Consider the following 16713-nt stretch of genomic DNA (forward strand, 5'->3'; position numbering starts at 1 on the left):
CACCCTAGACAGGGTGAATTACCACTAAGCCATGAAAGATAGAAAGAAATGTCATGTTTTTAGAAACATATCATCCAGTCCTGTCATGCAACAGTACAGAGAATGTATACAAACACCTAGATGTCTGTGTGTGTAACTATATTAATATCTAAACAGATGCAACATATCTATACATGTATATATATACATATATATATATATATATATATACATATATTTCTAACACTATATACATATATATATCAATATATATGCACATATATACATGCATATGCCTAAATTTACACATATATGTGTTTACACCTATATGTCTACATATACACAGCACGTTACATATGTGTACGCAGATATATATCTATGTAGGTATATACGGACATAGTTATATATATGTTAGCAGATATATATATATATATATATATATATATATATATATATATATATATATATATATATATATATAGCCATACATCTGTAGATAGCAATGGCAGATTAACAAATACACATATGTCCTCATGCACCATTAATGGGGTTGAGAGGCCCAACACACTATACGTCTCATAAGAATAGGCACCCCCCCCACAGCCAAACATGTGCGCCCTGCAATACACTACCAAGTACAGTCTGCCACCCATAGGAAATGTAATATGTGGAAGCCATCAACATCCCCTGGATACAGATACACAGACACAGCTATGCAGATACAGATATACACATATATTACATGTGACTACACATACACACGCAGATATATGTACAGTAAGATACATATGTAGAAGATGCACACAATATGGAACAGCCACTATGCCTGCAGTTAACACCTGAACAACTGGACACTGTATGGGCCACCCATACAAATGTCAATTGTTGCCTGCAACATATACCCATAGAGAAGTCATAGGAAAGACACCACACAGGTTTGCAGTAATGGGAAACCTTTTATTGCGTACTATTACAGTTCTATATGCCATGTCATATAGCTTGTCAGACACTGACAACCATATAAACAGAGTACTGCAACTATGAAACAGTTACACTAATACTGTAGTCTGAAAACGTTCACAACTGTTGCTGTCAAGGTCAAGCCGTTCAAATTGTACAACAGTGAATACAGACTAGGCCACAGGATACCAAACAATCAACAGTATGTACTGCAGTTGTGTAGTTCAGCGGCCTCTATCTACACTCTGTACAAACTCAGTAGGTGGTAAAGATGTTATGTGATCAAATGGGTTGTCACTGTTACATAACAAGGCATAACTGACACCATCACAAGCGCACCAACAAATAGAACAGTCTGTATGGCAGGAGGCAGTAGGCTTGCAGTACCCCAGTTCATGTAAGTAATGTAAATATAGGTGAAGTATATGGTACTGTACATCCAGATACCTTGCGGCAGCTCAGCCCTGATACCCCCACATTTTGCAACAGCCTAGGTCATTTATGGTGCTCCCCACCTAGACTCAATAATACAGGGCCATATACCACTGTTACATACACTGGCCACTGGAGTAAATAAGGGCACACATGTATTGTGTAGGTGATGCCCACACATATATAGGCCCAGCCCAACTGTATGTATGGGGGATACAACAGCAGTGGACTAATGGCAGCAATGGCAGAGTGATATACTCACAGCCCACTACAGAACAATCCCCAGGAGCATGCCATATGTGCAAAGCTTGGTATGTACATGGAGGACAGAGGCTGGAACACAGGCACATATGTGGAACACTGTAGCCATACACTAAGCAAGTTGCTGGTGTTACAGGATAGTCTGCAACATACCCTTAGTCAGGGAATTGAGGTTAGAAACAGAAATGGCTGTAGCCATGTACTGATAGCACTCAACACACACACTGCCAGTGTAATGTCTGACACAGGACAACACATGATAGGTATACCTCTGTCCGGCAAGAGGATAGGCCCACAGTAGTGAGCTATGCAGACAGACTGCATTCCAAGGTAAACTAGTATGTACACCCTATAACACCAGTACTATACAAAGCATAACACAACTCTACTCACAGTCTGTCTGTAGTTCCTGATCCTCCTACAAATATGTGGCCGCCCTGAGTGTGCAGGTTCTCCTGTAAGAGGTATTGCAACCTGCTGTCTGTAACACTGATGCCCACACACAGGAAGGATGTCCATCACACAGGAAATGTAAAGGGACCACGCCCACATGCTGTAGGGATTTATAGTGGATGGTTGCCATGACAGTGGTAATTGGAAGTAGTACACATGTGTAATCATATATATACACATATATATATATATATATATATATATATATATATATATATATATATATATATATATATATATGGCTATCTGGATAAGTATATGTACATATATTTCCATCATATGACCTGGACATGGAGTATAGCCCTACCCCAGCCCCTATAGTCCCAAAGTCGTAGTGCAAGGGTATGTCAGGTATGTATAGCAGGTATATTAGTAGACTATTGCTAGTCTCACTGGGATTGTCTTCACAGACAGGGTGTGTGTAGAAGGTCACATCTGCTTATAACATGTGTGCCATTGTCTACTGACAGACATCCTAAGGAAATCATGCCCCTGTGGAGTGCAGCATAGATATTGGCCAATATATGTGGAACATCGGACATACCCTGTACAGTCCAGAGGTATACACATAATCCCTTAGTGCACAACATGTGTACCAGGCCTGACAATATGGATGTAGACAGCCATGTAGATGGGTATAACACATAATGACTGGTATACATTTGTCACCATAGGTTTTGCATTCACACACTCCTGTCTGGCCTGACACAGAATGACAGCTGGTACAGGGGTGCCATGGACACATACTACCCACTATATTGACATACATATGTACAGCATCCCACTGCTCTTTCTGACATACATGATTGTTAAGGGAGGCCCAGCAACAGTACATCTGGCAAGTATCTGCACATGACATCTCACTGGGTAAGTACACTAAGCTGCTAGGCATGTAAAAATACATTATGCAGGCTACAGGCAGACTGGCTCAACACTGGCCTACATCTCCTATGGGGGAATGCATGTGTACCTGCATATATTGCAGGCTCAGTAGGCATGTCACAGCACAGGGTAAGATACACCTGTGTGAAAGTGCATAACTGCAACCAATGTGAACACAGCCACAGTCACACATGGTAAGCTAACATAATAATACAGTATATGGACTATCTATTCTACACCATTGTCATATGTGCCACTCACAGAATGACCCTACATGTACTGGGCTGCTCTACAGTTTTGTCTGATGGCTGTCTGTGGTATGGGACGTGTGTGTATGGCTCTACAAACATGTACACCAAAACGGTACCATACAGTGGGGCAGCAGGTAACATCAGATAGAAGGGGAACTAGAACAATAACATCTACCACAGTCTGTACACAGGCTACAGTACATATTAACAATACACACACTGCCAACATTCACCATCACTACACAGACCACAGTCCTGTACAAACATCCACAGAATATCCAGGTTATGTCATGACATGAATCCCTACTGTACATAACATGTGTAGCAATCAGATATATTACTGGCTTGTTATCAGATATGATGACACTATTTATGGTGTACAGCACATATGCACCACTTCATGCATGACATATGTACAAAGGTTGACAGAGATGTAGCTGACAGCATATACAAAGGGCCAGTATTGATACGTTGCTGTGATAACCTCATACATTTACCATTGTAACGGGGTTTGTTGCAACATATGTCCTATGAGGGATATGAAGTCAGTAACTGTTACGGCCTTCACCATCTACAGACTGCAATCCTCACACTACCTTCTGCAGTCCACAGATAGATGCTCCGTGGGTAACACATGAAATCAAAGGCACAACACTGCCCAGTCTGCAGATGACCCTGCAGATGGGGATTCCTCATAAACATGGAACTGACATGGCAGGTATTGCGACATGTACGACAGGCATATCCAGGCAAACACTGTTAAACCAACAATACTCCAAATGCAGTATAGCAGCACTTACAGTGCAGGTCAGGCACATCCCCCTCTTGTTTGTTGCCCTCTTTTCACAGTGTATGTTGTTAGAGGTATATCCCCAATCCATCTGAGATGTTGGTTGCCAAACAACAGATCTAGTTCCTGTTTACAGTGAATGAAAAGGGCCAACACCACCATGATGTTCCTAGATATTGGAGTGTGTTTCCATGCATTTGGCTATGGGAATGTTACCACAGCTGTTCCACATGCAATCAGCTTGGGGAGGGCTGCAATTTGTGCAGAGGCCATCAGCTGATCATGAGCATCACTTAGCATACACATGCTGCTACCTAAGCAAAGTAGGTGTGGGTCTCCATATCCATCAGAGAGGGATTGGGGGAGGCAGACAGAGGCAAATACATGTCAGGGAGGGGTGGGAGAGTAAAACTGAAGGATGTTTGTGTCACACACCTACCAGCAACTATGTACTGCTATCACAGTTTGATGCAGTTATAGGTTCATAGGTTGATACTAGGCTATCTGCACTTTTAGATTTGTTGACTGTGCCTCTGTATAGTAGGTCACAGAAGGTAGCCCTTTTAAGGTTTGTTTACTGTACCTCTGTCAAGCAGCAACACAGAAGAGATCCCAGGGGTAAACTTATGATCTCCCATCCATTCGTCAAGATTTCTCTTGAAGAGGGTCAGTGAGGGGCTCTGCCTGACATGGATTGGGATTTTGTTCCAGAGTGAGGGGAGCCTCTGGGATATGAATCTGTCCCTCCAGCATGTCCTGTTTATTTCTGTGCTGAGGTTCAAGTCCCAGGAGCGTGTAGCTCTAAGGGATTTAGATTTCCTGAGGTGAAGCATGTCCATTAATTCTGGGTTGGACATGGCTTTATACATCAGACACAGATCGCCTCTGAGTAGGCGGTACGCAACTGAGTAGAGCTGGAGTTTCTTTAGCCTAACTGCATAGGGCATCTGTTTGAGCCCCTTGATCCTCTTGGTGAGATACTTTTGGGGTCTTTCCAGTTGCTGAATGTGTCGGGTAAGGTACATCCCAAATGGGGCATTGTACTCAATTATGGGCCTGATACGTGATGAGCAGAGAGGCACAATGACCTCTCTTGATCTAGATGTGAACCCTTTCATGATAAGGTGGGCTATATAGAAGGTCTTTCTAACCACTTTGGCAATGTGATTGTCAAAGGAGAGATTGCTATCTACTTGGGTCCCCAAGTCCATAATTACTTCTTCCGTAGTTAATGGATTACCACCTATGTGGTAATTTGTGAGCACTTTGTTTTTTCCAAAGGGGGTGGCTATGTACTTTTTGGCATTTAGCTTTAGGCCATGGCTCTGGCACCAGTTATCCGTCTCTGTGAGACCCTTTTGGAGGATGCTTATGTCAGTCGGAGAGTCAATTATAGCACCCAGTTTGCAGTCATCTGCGAACTTGGTCAGCCATAGTCCACCCTGTGTTAGCCTGTACCTCGAGAAATATATACCGAACAAGAGAGGTCCCAGGACTGAGCCTTGTGGGACACCACTTGTAACTGGTTTAGAGTCTGACATGGCACCTGCTATTCTGACCATGTGGGTTCTATCCCTGAGCCAGTTTGCTACCCATCTTGTGACATAGGGGTTGATATTTAAGCTGGTGAGCTTATTTATGATGCAAGAGTGGGGTATTGTGTCAAAGGCCTTTGCGAGGTCCAGGTAGGCTGTGTGGACTACCTTCCCTTCATCTATGGCTTTGGTAACTGTTTCAAAGAAGTCAACCAGGTTCAAGAGGCAATATCTGCCCTTAACGAAGCAGAATTGGGTAGGATCCAGTGCCTGGAGGTTCCCAATGTCTTTGTTTATGATTTCCATGATGATACACTCCATAGCTTTGCAGACCAGGCTAGTCAGGCTTATAGGGCGATAGTTTCCGGGGTCTGTTGTGGCACCACCTTTGTGGAGTGGGACCACTGTTGCTGTACGCCATTCCTTGGGAACATATCATGTAGTAAGGCTGAGATTGAACAGTGACTTTATATGAGGGTTTAGTTCTTCTTGGAGCTCATGTAAGACACAGCCCGGGACACCGTTTGGTCCCATTGATGCTGTGTTTTTAAATTTGGAGAGGGCAGCTCTCACCTGTGCATCTGTGATCTCAGGAAGGCTACACTCTGTTGGGAAAGACATTTGCTCTTTTGGGGGGTAAGGGGGGGAGAAGTTTGCACTGAACCTTTCTGCCAGGATGTTGGCAATGTCTGTGGGTTCAGTGAATTTTTTGTCATTTTGCACTAACTCAGAGCATATCTGGGAGTTGCCTCCCAGGTTTCTGACATAACTAAAGAAGGCCTTGTGATTATCTTTATTGTCTTGTGCAATTTTTCTTTCAAAGCTGGCCTTAGAATATTTTATGAGGGATCGTAGTTTCCTGCTATTACTGATCAGTGACACCTTCCCTTTTTGGGATTTTGCTCTGTCATGTAGTAGCTTTTTCCTTCTGTTGTATAGCTTATTTATGGCCAGGGTCCACCAGACAGGTCTCCTGCCTTTGGAGGAGTGAGTCTTGGTTTTATTTGGGATAGCATGCTCCATGCATTCCTGTAGGTGTCCATAGAATGCTTTTGTAAAGGATTCTGCATTTTGGGTCGTATTGTCCACTGGCCCGGGGGCTTTGAAGGATTCCACCTCAGTTTTGAGAAATGTGAAGTTTGCTTTTGAGAAGTTCTTCATCGTGGTTTCCTTGGCTAGGGTGGGGATGGAATATGGATGTCCAGTGAGATTTGTTTATGGCCTGATCTTACCAATGAGGGGTATACCTCTGGTGTGGAACATAGAGACCCCATGTTGGTGATGACCAGATCCAGTATGTTTTCCCCTCTTGTGGGAGTGGTGACCAGTTGTTCCATAGCATGTGAGTTTATAAATTCTAGGAACCGTTCAGCGAGGGTGTTTGGGCTCGAGTAGTTTTCCCAATCGATGTTTGGGTAGTTGAAGTCACGCAATATAATAGTGTTTGGAGAGACCTTCATATTCTCCAGTGTTCACAGGAAAGTCGAGTGAGGTTCCTGAGTTTGGGAGGGTGGTCTGTAGCAGGCTACAAACTGAAAGGCAGTTTTGCCCACTGTTAGTTGCACATGGATGGTCTCTGAAGCTTCGTGCAGTGCCACTAGCCTGGAGGTGTGGGTATCTTTGATAAATATGGATACTCCCCCTCCTTTTGTGGTTCGGTCTGAGTTTTGGGGCCGGAAAGCATGGTATGAAGTATAGCCTGGTAGTGCTGGGGTGCTCTCGGGAGCCTTGAACCAGGTTTCTGTTACTGCACAGATATCGATATTCTCCATACTGAGGAGAGTCTCGAGTGCTGGATCTTGAGGTTTAGACTTCTGGCGTTGAGCAGCATTACCCTTAGTTTTTTTTTCTTTGTGTTGTCTATGGGGGTGGGTTTGTCTTTTGAGCCTTGCTTAAAAAGGCACTATGAGGGAGGCAAGAGCCTTAGCCAGTATTCAAAAACCCAGGGGTGACAGGTGCAAGCTGTCCCTAGTGAAGCAACGTGGCTTGTCGAGCATGTCATCCTAGGCTGACAGACACTGGATCCCCTTAGAATGACACCAATACTTTAGCCAATTGTTAAAATTGATCATTTTGTCTTTATACTGTGTCATCATTCTTGGAGAGGGTAAGATGCTACTCAAGGTCAGGGTCATACCGGCCTGGGCTAGATGATCAAAGAGCTCCTGTATGTCTTTTTTCATGTAGTCCAGGGAGGTACGTCTCAGGTCATTCACACCAGCATGGCCAATGACGGAGTCATACTTGTACTTGCTTTGGAGTGACTCGAGTGCTTGTGTTATGTGGCAGATCCTGGCACCTGACAGGCAGCTTACGGTGACCTTCTCCTTGTTCAGCCTGGTGAGTGGGACGTCAGTGTGTCTGACAATAGAGTCACGTATTACAAGTGTATTAGGTGTGTTGTTTAGCCTTAAGGGCTGTGACTGTGCAGCACACTGACTTTGTGAGCTATGTGCTATGTGGATATTGTTTTGTGGTAGGTGTTGCTTGGATGTCTGCTTTGGAGGTCTCTGCTGCTTAGGCAGATTTTTATTTAGAGCCTCCGAGTATGTTTTTTTGTGTTTATGTGTTTGGTTTGCTGATGCGATAGGTCTATGTGAGACTAGGTTTGTAGTGTGTGTGGTTATCTTCTCCTCCTGACAGGCTGTGCCTGTACTGGGTTGAGAGAGCTTAGCCTCCAGTTTGGCTATATAGTTGCATCTCTCACATATATTTGAACTTGTTGGGAGGAGGAGAGGGTGGTCTGTATACATAAGCCAGTTGTAACATTGCCTCAAGATTCCCAGATTCACCAGCTGGACTGGAGAGTAAACTCAAAACTGACCTTTGGACATGCCTGAATAATATAGGGAACTACTTATTGACTGGTCAGAAAGAACCAATATTGGATTATTGGATGCGCCTCATGGGTTACCTGCTGTGGAGCACTCAGAACATATATGTGATGGTGAGTGACATCTGCAACAGGGATACGGTAGCTATACAGTAGGTGACGTACATGTGCCTGTCCACATGAATAGGTGCCAGCGTCAACACAGCCACACTCTCACAGGGACAAACACGCATTGACACACTTGGCAGGGCCAGGAGTACAACTCATCATTAGTGGTATTGCCACAACACATCAATGTGCAGGTATCACATGCACCACACAGGTCATATGGAGGTCATATGGGCAAAGACTATGAGGAGGTATCAGACATCAGATGTCATGCTTCAGTATGCCCAGGGGGGGTTGTAGTGAGTGTGGATATGGACATATGCACCATACAACACACACACAAACACACTGGGTGCCAGTACTGACATGCATGGTTGCATGTCTGCATGGGTGTGTGGTGGTCAAATGTGCTAGCAGGCTATACAAGGGTAGGTGATGGGTATACCTTGGCATCAGGCCACATGACATTGGTCTGCATTGTGATGCAGGGTTGTTGTTTCTGCATTGCCCACACAGGTGGGTATTGTATCCTCCATCCATTCACCTGGGTGGCGTTTATGTGTGGCCAATGCTGTGCATCCCCTGCCATGTATGTGTTCCTTACTACATGACATGGATGGTGTCTAGGATGTGCACACCTCCCACATGCATGTACAGTGACATGTGGAACTGTACCTGGGGTGTCTGGCCAATGTTGTGAACACAGATTATGATCAGATGTGCCAGTCCTGCCTACCTGTGGCAGGTACTGGTAATGGGCAGCAGGTTTACCCTGCACCTACATTGATAGCATGCTAACAACATTCCCTGGTGTCAGTGGCATCTCCCCATACAGGGCATGTTGTCAAGCATGGTATGTCCATTGTGGGTCACATGTGAAGGCACCACAGGTGGTGCAGGTGTCCATTGGGGATCATGGGGGAGGTGCACTGTCTGCATGTATGTGCAAAATGGACTTATGGGCAGGGTGATAAGCCCTCTGTAGCCCACTGCTATTACTTCATAGTTACTATCAGTGGCCAATATGCAGTGTACTACCCACATATTGGCCCTTGCCTAGGCATGTGTGTGTATGAGACATGAGTTGAGAGTGTGCTCTGGGTAATACTGGGGTTGCTAACTGTGATTGCTTGGTCTTGATGTCACATGTATGGGTATGGCTTTGCACCCCAGCCTCTCAGCTATTTTACAACTGTTATCCCAGTATGGTTGACATTGTGATATATTGTAGGGCCACCATATAAGAAATATTCTACCTATGTCGGATGCACATCGTACACTCCCTATACATGGTTGAGCACAGGTAGTGTCATATTTGGCAACCCTTTTACTGTATGTGCGAGTCAGAGAGAGGTGTCATTCCCTGGGTCCCTACTGTGTCAGTGCATGTGTTTTGCATTGCCTGTTTGCCAAGGCCAGGGCATACTGAGCATGACTCCTTCTGCCTACTGGGGCAAGCTCAGGCTGTTCCTCCTTCAGGTCACTCTGTGCCTGTGCAGGCCTTGGCATTGATGGGGGACTGTGTGGCCCTGCCCCATGCTGTTCCTGCTGCAGCTGTTTCCACAAGATCATACTGTGTAGCATAGCACATACCATACCAATTTGGGTACATGACGTGGTGAATACTGCAAGGCTCCACTGGATGTGTCCAGACACTGGAACTGTGACCTGAGCATCCCAAACACACGCTCTATTATATGTTTGGCTTGTGCGTGTGCCTCATTATGGCATTGTTGTTCAAGTGTGTGTGCATTTCTGATGGGTGTCATCAGCCACGGCTCCAGTGTGTACCTAGCATCCCCCACTAGGTGACCATTGGGGATGTACCCATTGGCAAATCTCTGGTACAACTACATCAGATGCCATATGTGGGAATCATCATAGCTTCCAGGGCAGCCAGCACACACATTCATTATAATGCCCTGGGCATCACAAACGACCTGGCAGTTGATGGAGTGGATGCCCCTGCGGTTAATGTAGGCCCTACCCTGCTCACTGGGTGGTGCTTTGATGCATGTGTGCATGCAGTCTATAGCACCCACTACCCCAGGGTATTCTGCTATTTGTGGAAGAGACGCATATTGCTGGTCATCACCTCATGGGTGTTGAGGAAATATATGTGCTCACTGACATGTGCTGACATGGCATCCGGGAACTGGTGGAATACTCTGGATGTTGATGCCTGTGTGGTCCCCATGTTATCCCCAGTTGTGCTTTGGGAGGTACCTGTGGCTAGTATACCTAGGCCTACACATACCTTGGTATCCACTGGGTTGGGCTCCCCTCGGCCAGTTTGGTGTATCAGGTGTGGCTGGCACAGCTCAATAATTTGCTGTAGGAAGACTCTGTCCACCCTACAGGGCTCCACTATCTCCAGCTCATGTAGCCCCTGGTGGGTTTCCCTGAGTCTGTACACTCTTCTCTGTCTCCTCACTGTGGGTTGTTTGGCAGCATTGACATCCTCACCACCCTCAGCCTCTTGCACATGTTGTTCTATGTTGCCTGCTGCAGCCCTTCTCATTTTGTAGGTTTGTTTGTTAAAATTCCCCTGCTTGTATACACTGGTGGTGTAGACTCTGGGAAAAACCAGAGGGGAAGGTGTTTGCATAGTTTATAGTGGAGTTCTGACCTGGGCTGGGCTGCTGCCTGTGTAATTGGCTGATTCTGATACATTTCACCTGCCAGCTATGCTAGTTCTCCGTGGTTACCTTCCTACTGCTGGTTTCCCTTCCTATTGCCTTCCTGTTTAAGCCCGGGGGCGCACCATGCAAACACAGTGCTCAGATGTGAACGGAGCTGCTATTTCCTGTTTTTTTTTTTTTTTTACACCTGGTATGCTCCGCACAAACACATGTACACACTGTAAGCACATTTTACAGGATTTTGGCTTTTCCTACCTGTGTACACCATGATTTTCTTGGTGTAAGATAGGACAGCCCTAGACACACCCCCTGCCTTAGCTTAGCTTAGCTAAGGGCAAACACGAGCCACAGTGCTCCAATTAGCTTACAACATGCCTGACACACCCCTTCAGATGTCAGCTATGTCTAGGGCTTACACTCATGGTTTTCCTAGTCCTAAACTCTTGGGTGTAGGCTTGCACTGACAGGGAATCTGGGATTCTCTATCATTCCCCTCATTTGCGTAGGATTGCCTGCTAATCCTTAGTTACATGTCCCACACTCAGCCTCGCCCCCAGCAACCAGTCTGCACTGGCCATGTTGTATTCTGCCTACCATTGACTATCATGGCAAAATAATGATTTTCTTCTTAATGGTTGTTTTACGTTTTTTTTTTAGCCCAGTCCCATTTGCATGCCGCTACCCTTAGCTTAAACGGCCAATATCGGCCAAAAAAAAAGTTAAATATTTCATTTTTACACTGTTTTCCATGCCAGTGGCCAATTATATGGCCATTGGCATGGATTACACATCATATACACACTTTATTTGGGGCTGTCATGCCTCCGTTTTGTAGTTTTATTTATTTATTTATTTATTAACATTTGTTGACCAGGAAAGTCCACTGGGCCATTGACCCATTTTCAGTGGAGGCCCGGGGAGAAAAGCTCCAGGTAATACAGTCAGTATAAAACATTTAGTATAAAAACATTTTGACGTTTAAGAAATTACAAAAGTGTTTGCACATTATATACCATAGCGATAGTACATTCAATATATCACATTTAAAGTGAACATACTAAAGACATTTAGAATTAAAAAAACATTTGTACCTTATATACCATAGTGGTAGTATATTTAATACAGTACATTTAGATGAACATATTTATAGTTCCATATTCAGGTAAAAAAATTCTTAGAGGGATTGGGTGCAAGAAAGAGAAAGTCAATCAGTAAAGGGGTAGAAATATATAGAGGTAATTGAGTGTCACCTAGGGCATTTTAGCTAGAGGTAGGGAAAAGGGAGAAGAAAAGGCAGGAGAGGGTATCAATATTTAATGCATTAAGTTGTGATCAATAACTAAGTTGTGATGGTTACTAACCGAGTACATTTCTGTAGACTGCACTCATCCTGCAAGGACAGCTGCCAGCTTCCTGGATCGCAAATTACCCCTCATTTGCATGGCTTTCACCTGCAAATGAGGGTCATTTTCATACAGGAGCTCAGTCCGTGCAGTTTTAGTCTAAGAGCTCATGTGCACATCCCGGGAGCTCGTTACTGGATCGCACGTCGGCCATATTGCCGAAAATAGCTCTTAGGCTAATCCTGCACACAATGCAGGGCTTCATAAATCTGGGGGACAGTGTGAGGATGGCTTATGATATGAAATCATGTTTGTAATATGTTACTGCAATTTACAGCATGACTTAAGGAAATATTTTGGAATCCTTATTCAACAAACTTGCACGTTTTTATAACTGTGACTTTGCACTCAAAATTCATCATCTAGCTGCTTTGTTAAACAAAGCGTAAATAACGTTTATAAATAAATATCAAGATTTGATCTCCAAAATATTTTAATAGAAGATGCCAACCTGTTTTGAGTTAAGACTTCTTTATTGATAGTTTCTACCAGTAGGCCTACATGGCCATTAGGGAGGTCTCGGTTATATTATACTTGGATCTATTATATGACTTCTCACAGTAACAGAATGTAGCCTATGACAGATTATATCTTTATTATATAGTAATTTTAATAGAAGTAAAGATCATATGTATTTCACAGAACCATTTTCCAGAAAAATATAGCAGCTAAAATTTTCTGGATAATTTGATGTTGAATTGCATTTAATTTTTTAGTGTTAGAAGCACAACAGGAAGCCTACATGACTTTGGTGCTGGAAGAATGGAAGACTGTAAGTTCTTCTCCCACAGCAGGTACTTCTTTTAATACTCAGCTATTGACACTGCAGTACAGCATTATGGGTATACTGCGTTCTGCATTGGAGGTTAAACCATGGTCCAACCTGCCTGAATTAGTGGATGTGAAAGATCATGTGGCATTTATCAAAGAATATGTAGGGGAATTTCCCATTGCCCTTGTCAAATTTCCCCTAGTTAGTATAAATATCACCTTAGGACATTGACCTAATGGGATTAAACCAATCAACAAAGAATAAAATAAAAATAAATAATTCACTGAGGTTAGAATTACAGACTTACATGCATCTTATACCTGGATGTGCTGTTATAGCTCCCTGATGCTACAAAATGTAGGATGTCTTAATCTTTCACTTTTATTGTCTGACATTTTACACTGTAATTGTTTCCATTGGGAGTGGTTTATAAATTCTCAGAATGGGCTATGTAGCAGTGGTCTACTCCATAAACCCAAAATTTTACTTCTCCGACTTTTAAAAATCTGAGATACTAAAACCAAAACTCCAGAAAACCAACTGCCCGGGACACCAACATTTCACTTCAGATAAGCAATGACCTGGCCACCACATTGACTTTTGCGCCTTACCCCAGTGGTAGTGCAATCTCAGAGTTGGTATATTTGGTTAGGGGGTGTGAAGGAGTGTAACCCCTCACATTGGGGGGTGAAGCCCCCCACATGGGTGTTTTTTTTTTTTTTTTTTTGCTTTGGTTTTAATTTGTTTTTCCGGTTGGACAAGTGATTACCTACCTGGAGTTTAAAGTTGGTGTTCCATGTGGTCAGTCTTCTGGAGTTTCAGTTTTGTTGTCTCTGTTGGGTAGATGAAATTTCAGGTTTATGAAATAGACCCATACTAGAAAATAAGGATATTTTGGTTCTACTATGAAACACTGATTTTCTGAAAGATGACTTTTCATCAGAATGAAAAAAAATACATGAAAACCAAGAGGGGTGAAAAACTCCCTTTTTTTCTTGTTTTTTTGCAGTGTGGACAAGGGCCCCACACCTCCTGAACTTATATATGCCAACTCCAAGGTCACACCAACTTGAACAAAGGAGAAATTTCCCTAGAACCTGAATTATTGCTGGTGCATAGTTAGAAACCACTCCGGCAATGATTTCCTTAGGCAAAAAGCATTCGGCCATATGCCACTCATCTTTTTGTTTTCAATGAACTACTAAAGCTCGAGGAATTTTTCCTTGAGATTGTGTAGGGACGCCAGAGATTTTATATCAAAAGAATTATACCCTTCCCCCAGCACATGCACACAAACATTTCAACCTATTTGCTAAAAAGTGTATTCAGAATGGAAAACGTGAATGTGAGTTTATACCTGCAATTACCACAAACAATTCCATGCAAAGGGTCATGCAGTATTCTTCTTCTTTCGGCTGCTCCCATTAGGGGTTGCCACAGCGGATCATCTGTTTCCATTTCTTCCTGTCCTCTGCATCTTGCTGTGTCATACCAACCACCTGCATGTCCTCTCTCACCACATCCATAAACCTTATCTTAGGCCCTCCTCTTTTCCTGTTACTTGGCAGCTTCATCCTTAGCATCTTTTTCCCAATATACTCTGCATCCCTCCTCAGCACATGTCTAAACCAACGTAATCTTGCTTTTCTGGCGTTGTCTCCAAACCTTCCAACCTGGGCTGACCCTCTAATATACTTATTCTTAATCTTGTCCACCCTCGTCACATCCAGTGCAAATCTTAACATATTTAACTCTACCACGTCCAGCTCTGACTCCTTCCTTTTTGTCAATGCCACCGTCTCCAACCCATATAACATAGCTGGTCTCACTAACCTCTTGTAGACCTTCCCTTTCATGCTTACTGGTACTCTTATGTCACAAATCACTCCTGACACTCTACTCCACCCACTCCATTCTACCTGTACTCTCTTCTTCACCTCTCTTCCACACTCACCATTCCTCTGAACTGTTGATCCCAAGTATTTAAACTCATTCACCTTCACCACCTCTACACCCTGCATCCTCACTTTTCCTCTATCCTCCCTTTCATTCACACACATATATTCTGTCTTAGTCCTGCTGACCTTCATTACTCTTCTCTCTAGAGCATATCTCCACCTGTCCAGGGTCTCCTCCACCTGTTCCCTACTCTCACTACAGATCACAATGTCATCTGCAAACATCATAGTCCACAGGGACTCCTATCAGATCTCGTCTGTCAACCTGTCCATCACCATTGCAAATAAGAAAGGGCTTAGAGCTGATTCTTGATGTAATCCCACCTCCACCTTAAATACATCCATCACTCCCACTGCAGACCTCACCACTGTCACACTACCCAAGTACATATCCTGTACCACTCTTACATACTTCTCTGACACTCCTGACTTCCTCATACAATACCACAACTCCTCTCTAGGCACCCTGTCATATGGTTTCTCTAAGTCCACAAAGACACAATGCAACTCCTGCACTGCATGATTGCCGGGTCATTCAGTATTATTTTGGGAAATATGCATGGATATTTCAAACTGATTCACAGACATATTACTTTAGTGTTATGTATCATAAGTAGCCCTGTACAACAAGTTGATGCTTTGTTTTTTGCTGTTCAATAAAAAATAAGCATTTTGATTATTTGATTCTGGTAAATATATACCCAAATCATATCATTACTAAGTTATGAATAATAATAGTTATACTCTTATGTCATAAAAAATTGTTTTTTTCTGACACTGAAAATGTTACAACCAGATACACGTATTTTACTTGTTCTGACAAACACACGTATTTGCAGTTTTGCTATCTTCTTTCCCTATTTCTATTGGTCATGTCATATGGCATGTAATATAATGATTATTTACCAGATGTTTTCTGAAAATGCAATATGCATATCATGTGGCAGTAGAGAGGGATATTGTCATCTGAATGTATAATCATATTAAAGTCATAATGATTTTTTTCAAAATGACAGTCTTAACATATGTGAATGATAAAGAAGTGCAGCTTTCATTTCTCTGTTGATTAACATACCTAAATGTTACTAATAAAATAAATATAATGTTCTGCGACTTCAAAAAATATGCATTTTTTTAAAAACAATTGCATTTGAATCTTTCATATGTTTTACAAGTTGTGGTACAAAGGGTTCGACTTTTAGTATAATAATCCAATATAACAAAGCTGTATACATAATAATCAGTAATAATCCTTAAAAAGTGCACAGAAATGTCCAGTGATCAATTTTTGCCATACCTTTGCATGCAGAGAGAGATCAAATAATAAAAAAAGTTAATAGTTTGATAACAGTCCTCTGGAAAATGAAAAGTGAAGAGGAAGTAATCAATAAAATAGCCCATGGGCTACAGAAATTGTTTACTTCTGTTTACTTACTTAAAGTGAAATATGACAA

The 16713-nt window shown here is 42.9% G+C and overlaps 1 protein-coding gene across 1 annotated transcript in view; it reads right to left on the bottom strand.

Moving 5' to 3' along the window:
* LOC122815857 overlaps nt 1–16713 on the bottom strand; it is a 299383-nt gene that overhangs the window by 218234 nt on the left and 64436 nt on the right. The gene's annotated exons all lie outside the window — the stretch shown is intronic.

The sequence above is a fragment of the Protopterus annectens genome, chromosome 1.part1 (genome assembly GCF_019279795.1).
Source record: "Protopterus annectens isolate FY-2018-M chromosome 1.part1, PAN1.0, whole genome shotgun sequence".
NCBI lineage: Eukaryota > Metazoa > Chordata > Ceratodontiformes > Protopteridae > Protopterus > Protopterus annectens.